The sequence below is a fragment of the Callospermophilus lateralis genome, chromosome 6, assembly GCF_048772815.1.
Source record: "Callospermophilus lateralis isolate mCalLat2 chromosome 6, mCalLat2.hap1, whole genome shotgun sequence".
NCBI lineage: Eukaryota > Metazoa > Chordata > Mammalia > Rodentia > Sciuridae > Callospermophilus > Callospermophilus lateralis.
In genome coordinates, this window is record NC_135310.1 from 127,693,992 (window position 1) to 127,701,004 (window position 7,013).

At 33.2% G+C, this 7,013-nt stretch overlaps 1 pseudogene; it reads right to left on the reverse strand.

Annotated features, from left to right (window-relative positions):
* Positions 1 to 318: 318 nt before the first annotated feature.
* LOC143402056 (non-POU domain-containing octamer-binding protein pseudogene) lies at positions 319 to 1,401 on the reverse strand (annotated as a pseudogene).
* Positions 1,402 to 7,013: the final 5,612 nt, after the last annotated feature.

Genomic DNA, 7,013 nt, shown 5'->3' on the forward strand with positions numbered 1-7,013 from the left:
ATATGATGGAAAAAATGGAATTATCAAGATTATCAGGGCTCTAACTGAATCCATTTTGCTATGAGTCACCAGCCCTCAACAATCACATCTGAGACTTACAGACTCAATTAAACAATATACTTCACAGAACTGATTTGTTAAGTAGCACCCTTCCCTTGACCTCTGCCTCTAGCATAATAACTAGAGTAGTATAAGCAGGGAAGACCTAATTATTGGGAAGAATCCTTAACATTTTTTAAGGGTAAAATTCTAGCTAGTCCAAAAAGGGTCTTTCTTTTAAAGGTTTTTGGGAAATTAGACAATGCAACTTTATTAGTATCAGTGACATTTGTTTGGAACAATTTCAGCATGGTTGAAAGCAAAAGGGATTCCACCAATTGATCCAGTTCCTTCCATTGTGGCAGCTTGGCCAAAGCATTCAGTTATTGGAGGGGTCAATTCCAAAGTTCCATTCAGTATCATAGTGGCAGGTCCTAGAGGAGCTGGGGTACTAGCTGGGACATGAGCAGAGGGCATGGCGCCTCTGCTATTTATGCTCATAGAACCTCCCTTAGCTATCTGGCCTATCCTTATCTCTTGCTGTCTTGCACTAGCAAAGGTTCGCTTGAATCCTTCCTGCTGTTGCTGCATCATGTCTTCTTGTTGCCACCGCATTTCTTCCTCATGGCGGGCTTACACTCCTCTTCCTGACTGAGCTTCAGTTGCTTTCTTTTTTGCACTTCTTGGTTGTGCAGCTCTTCGATTCTTTGAAGTTGTTGGTGCCTCATCAAATCCTGCCTCGTTAGCATGACCTGGTGCTCATAACAGCTTCTCACAAGCCTCCTTGATGTTTCAGTACACCTGTTCCTGCTGCTGTTTCTCAACCTCAGTGAATGCCTTCCAGTGCATGGCATACTCATACTCTGGGTGGCTGCTCTCGCTCCTTGTGAAATTGCTGGTTCTTTATAACCAGCTTCTCTGGAAGTCCTTCAACATCATCTAACTGGTCCATTGGCTCCACAGTCACAGGACGAGTAAATGTAGTTAGCAAGAAAGACACTTCACTGCATCTGTCCAGAGTTTTCGAAGCAGCTGGCTTCCTGAGAACTCAACAATGCCTTTTCCTGAGGGTCTTCTTCAATCATCCACAATGACTAAAGCCCTCTCAACCTGGCCAAATACACAAAAAGCTTCTTCTAGCAGTTCGTTAGACATGCACTGAGGAAGGTTTACAACAGTAAGGGTTGCACTATGGCAGGCAAAGCAAACACGCAGCTGTTTTCCACGGAGTGACATATTGTCCAGCTCTACTTTGGCAATTTCCACGAGAGTTGGTGTTTCCAAACATGTAAAGCCAAGACCTTTATCCTCATGATTGAAAACTTGACCTGCCTTCCTTTATTACTCAAATAGTTTCCTCATTTCCTCCACAAAGAGATGGCTACTTTGGATGAAGGTCTTCTAGTTTACTAAAATTCTTCAGGTCAATAGTTAAGCCTTCTTTTTGGCTGCTGGCCTGTTCTGTTGCCCATTTGCAGGTATTGGTGGTGGTGGTGGCTGCTGCTGTTGCTGCTGGTGGTGATGCTGATGATGTTTCCTTGGAATATGGGTCTGTTTATCCAAATTAAAGGTTTTATTACTCTGAACTTTTGTACCCCTCTATACAGTCTTCCCCTCAGAGTCCACTATGTTTCTCTTAATGAGGCAATGTGGAAGAACCTTTTAGATCTTATAGGATAACATTTTTTAAAAATGGACATACTAATTTGGTATGCACTTTTTGATATTTTCTTTCATTTCTCTCAGTTTTTAAAGTTTTCCATTTCTTGATAAAATAATGAATAGCATGCAGAAGCTGGAGTCAATGAATTGGAAATTTAGAAATCAATTTTGTGAAGTTACCATAGAGTCACTATACCAAACCTAGGATACCTTTGTCTGGGCTTCTTTACATCCAAGGAAAATAAATTCTTTTTTGTTTAAAGGATAATAGTTGAATTTCTATTTCTTGCTGCTGACTTTAATTCTGACTTAAATGATTCATGAATATTTTTCTTCATGCAATAGTATTTATACCTGTAAAAATTATTTAAAACTTTATAGTGAGAATCTTATCTATATAAGGCATATGCAAAAGAGGCAATCTTAGGCTTATCTGATTAATTCTACTAATATGCAAGTTGATAAATATAACATGAAAATTACCTCAAATGTTTTGATTGAGCCATTTTATTTTGTATTTTTTGTCAAATAAGTTCCTTTTGTTTAAAAAAAATCCTATCATGAATTCTTTATTGGATCCATTAAACAATGGAAAACTTTGAAGCAAATGATTTGTACTTAAATACAACTGCTCTCCTTGTCTCATATCAGTTAACTGTTCTGTATACTAAGTTGCATAAAATAACTATGTAGCTTATTTCAATAATGTTGTTTTAATTGTTAAATTAGATTTTTTAACAAAATTTGAAATAATTTTCTTAAATAATCAATTACTCATTGGATTTCTTCTCCATAAGCCCACTAAAATGTAATCAAAATTAAACAAATTACAAACTATGCAGTTTTAAGTTGTCTGAGCATCTGAAACTAGTATGTTTGAGTAGAATGTTATTATCCATGAAAATGTAAAGACAGTGAATATTTGGGACATGTGGGCAATTCTTTTACTCTAGAATATTGTATGAAATTGGGTTATATCATGTCACATATCTCCACTAACCTGGAAATACATTATGAAATAAAGTATTTAACTAGGCTGCTAAGATTCAGTGTGCAGGACAACATGGATAAAAATTAATATACCAAATATATTTATATGCTCATATTTCCTGATGAAGCTATGATTCTCTGAAGATTGATTCAAAATGGGTACAAACATAAGTATTTTTTTATTGAGCATTGGAAGAAAACATTCAGAGCACATTCACAACTCACAAGTGTCTGGTCTTTTTCTGAGCATTATTACTTGCTTTCCAAAATGATATAATGTAGTTGAGAACAAATGTTTAAACAAAAATAAATTTTTGATTTACTATATATATATATATATATATATATATATTTATGACTAAAAAGATACATTTTTAAAAATGTTACCTGTGCAGGATCTATATGTGGGTGTTAAGGGAATATTACTTTAAGAACAAGTAATTTGCTTATATAAGTTTATGAATAATCTTTTCTCAAATTATATATATATATATATATATATATATACATAATTTTCTGTATGATGTATGTATATTACAAATGTATAAAAAGGATAACATCAACATATTTTCTCCAAGTATTTATGTGAGATGGGGAGAAAATTTGAAGTTCATTTAACTACAACAAGTTAATCCAGTTAGTCCTCACTATCAATTTTTATGTTCCAATAGTCAAATCAAGTTAAACCATATTAAAAGCCAAAAATTACACTCATTAATGCTCAAAGACCATGCTTGTAGGTCCAGTAATCTAAGCTTTAACAATTTTATCACATCATAGATTTATACAATGAATGAGGAAAACCAAGATGACAAGTTCCGAATGAATATCAATAACAGGAATTAAATGTTGAAAGTGACTCAATTACACTTAAGGTTGGCAGTTTTTCTGAATAATATAAGAAATAATAATTCCATTGAATAATTCCAGTACTGCATTTATTGGTTTGAAAAGTAGGTAATTTTTATGTAGTGATATAGGGCAAAACATACTACAACATAAAATTAAGTGGAGAAAAGCTCTCAAGGATATGTGTTTCTTAGATGGAATGTTTCTCCAAGAAATATTTTTAATATTTGATTAAGAAGGAAAAGAAAGTATGAGGCTGAAGCATACTCAAATTTCTTGATACCAACTCAATGTATTTTTTTTTAATCAATGAAAACAGAACTACAAACTCCTCATCAAATCCCCAGTCTATTTCCTCTCCATTCTTCCAATACAGCCAACCTGTTTTTTTATTCTTCCCTCTTTTCATGATCAAGCTGAAAATATATGGTCTTGTATTTTCATAAGAAACTTCTATTGTTACACTATATTTTGTAGTAACTGTCAAAACTGGTTTACCTTTGGGTCAGACTTTTTCATTGTTCTGTAAAGAAGTAAGAGAAAGGGTTATTTAGTTATGAAGATGCAGCATGAAGAGCCTTCTCATGGATGGGAGGGAAAAATTTTGTAACAGGACATTATGGCAAAGATCTGCCCAAGTTTTTGCTTATCATGATTGTTAAAATCAGATTGATATTTCCTTCTATATATGTATTTATCTGAAAGTTTACCAATGAGAAGAATAATTTTTCTGGAAGTAATGTTGAGATTATTAATGCAACCAAGTATGCCTCAAGTATGTAGTCTTTGATAGAAGTCAAATGATCAAAGGATAACAGGGATCCTGGGGAATAAAAGGAATCTTAATGAACAGAAAATCCTGATTTTTATGCCTAGATTTATGCCTAGATTTCCACTTGTTTGTACAGATATAACCTGGGCAAAATCACTACATGTCTGCATGTGATTTAATAGTTTTCTCATAATGTCTTCTGAGCCTTTGAGTCACTGGCAGTTTTCCGAATGATGTACACACTGTAGGGGCAATGCAATATGTCATATTACAGGAACACTCTGAAAGTAAAATAGGTACTATTTATAATTTTACCCTGCCACAAAGAGTGTGACCCCATACCCCACTGAATTATTGCTGAGCAGACAGCACCTCTTCTTTTGCATCTTGGGAAACAATTGTGTTCTTGGATGGGTAGCAGAACCAGGTAATTCTTGGATGATAAAGGCTTTTTGCAGTCAGTGTCTCATACCTTGCTGAGGCAGCTGCCAGGAACACATATTCATGACAGGTGCAAATCACCTTTGAGAAGACCAGATGTTATGCTCAATTGGTCACAGGGACTTCTTTTCTAACGATCTCAAAATAGAAAGTAATAGTGACCCGATTTTGTAGATCTTGACTCCTTAAATATAAGACTTAACAGGAACATATTGAACCCTATAATCTCATTCCTGACAGTATTAAAATCTATTCTTCTAAGATTTTATTTTATCTTCTTCCTAAAATTCTCAGTTCCTGCTGTTTTCCATTTATCTAAATCTTTTTTTTTTCTTATGAACTTTCCCACAGGCAGTTTAGTGTATTGAGATATATGTAATATTTTCCCCGTAATTATCTTTCTTAATTAGATTGAAGTATTCCACTACTCAATTATTTAATTCTTAACTTAGTAACTGTTATTGATCATTATTTGATTCCCAAATTTTCACTTAGAACTATCCATTCACTAATAAATTCATTAACCAAATAATTTAGTTTAAAATTTAGTAATAACTAAAAGCATCACTTTTAAAATATGAAAATGATTACACTTTAAAATCAATCAAATGATAAAATAGATATCTCTTAAATACCTTCAATGCTTCATATAAAAAACTAAAGTCTGGTATTAATTAAATATTATGTTACTGAATGATCTAATCTGTGGGACAAAAACTAAAAAAAACACTTGACAGAATAATAAGTGCATATTTGTATATATGAGTAAGAAGTGAGTGAAAAGTGTAGATACTTCTAATTTTTAAATTTAAACATTGGTTTTCTGAAATATTGAGATTTTTCATAATATATAATATTTTGAAATTTGAATATTGTTGCAAAATTTATTTATGCATCAATTTTTATAATAAATATGAAAGATAGATGTTATGAAAAGTGAAGGGGTCCTGCCCTAACAGGGTCCAGGGAGTCCTGAAGAATGAGTAGGATCTGCGAAAAGGATGAGACAGGAGTCATTCCATTGGAGCAATCTCCAGAGAGAGAGAGCTCTAATGCAGCTTACTCTGGGTCAACTTTTATTGCAATTTTTCTCATCATTATAGGTTCAGAATATGTCATTGATTATACAAGTTCAAAACTTTGCCAAGACGTGACATTTTCTTAACCATCATTAGGGGTGTAGAAAAGTGTAACATAGCTTACATTTTTCCAGTATGTGACCTTTAGTTATTAATTATTAAGGGTATGGAATCATTGATAAAATGTGTCACTAATTTACATTTTTCAGATTTTCCCAGTATGTACTATTTTCCCCAAGATATGCTATTTTCTTTTTAACTAATGCCAAACTATGTAACTAGACTCGAAGTCTCCTAACCTATCATTAACCTTTAAGTTTAAAGTACACCTGAACTTTATTTCTAATCTAAAATTCCCATCTAAAAAAGTCCCCTTAAATCTTATACTTAAAATATTCTAAAGTCTATAAATAATTCTTAAAGTCTATAAACTATTCTTAAAGCATATCAGAAACCCATACAACTAAAAACTTAAGAATTCTAAACACAAGAATCTAAATAAAAAATATTCCTAACATTATTCTAAAAATATGTCTTATAAAGCTACTTTAATTAATTCCTACATTTATTCTCATAAAACTGGTTGAATGGCTTTCTCGAAGAGTTTGTTTCTTAGTCAAGGCACACTATCTCATATCTTTGTAATCTCTCTCAGTAAAAAGAAAGTTCTAAATGTCAGTTCACTTACTGCCAATATTAATTATGCTCATCATAAATCCCTATGGAGGGATTTATAGAAAAGAGGAGAATGTATATTTATATGTCTTAACTTTCCTAAGTATATAACATAACTTTCCTTAATCAAAAATAAGTACATATGGTGGTCTTTGAACAATAAGCTTTTTAAGAGGCCGGAGTTATGGGCCTGGGTTCTTAGTTGATATAATCAATGTGGTGCCTAAAATTCTCATGACTTTTCAGAGAATGATTGTTGTCCATTATCAGTTTTATCCTCAATGTATTGAGATAGAGGAGCAGCCTTCTATTTTGTCCTCAATATGCTGAGGGGTAGTAGAACAGCCTTCTATGTTCTAGCCATGTGAAATTTAATTTGGTTTGGCATTTAACATACTCATGCCTCCTGTCAGGAACATGCACATGAAAATGAAACGTCCCAATTACATAAAAAAGGGCCTTATAGTTTCGGTTTCTCACCAACCAGTGCGGCTTTGCCAGCATTC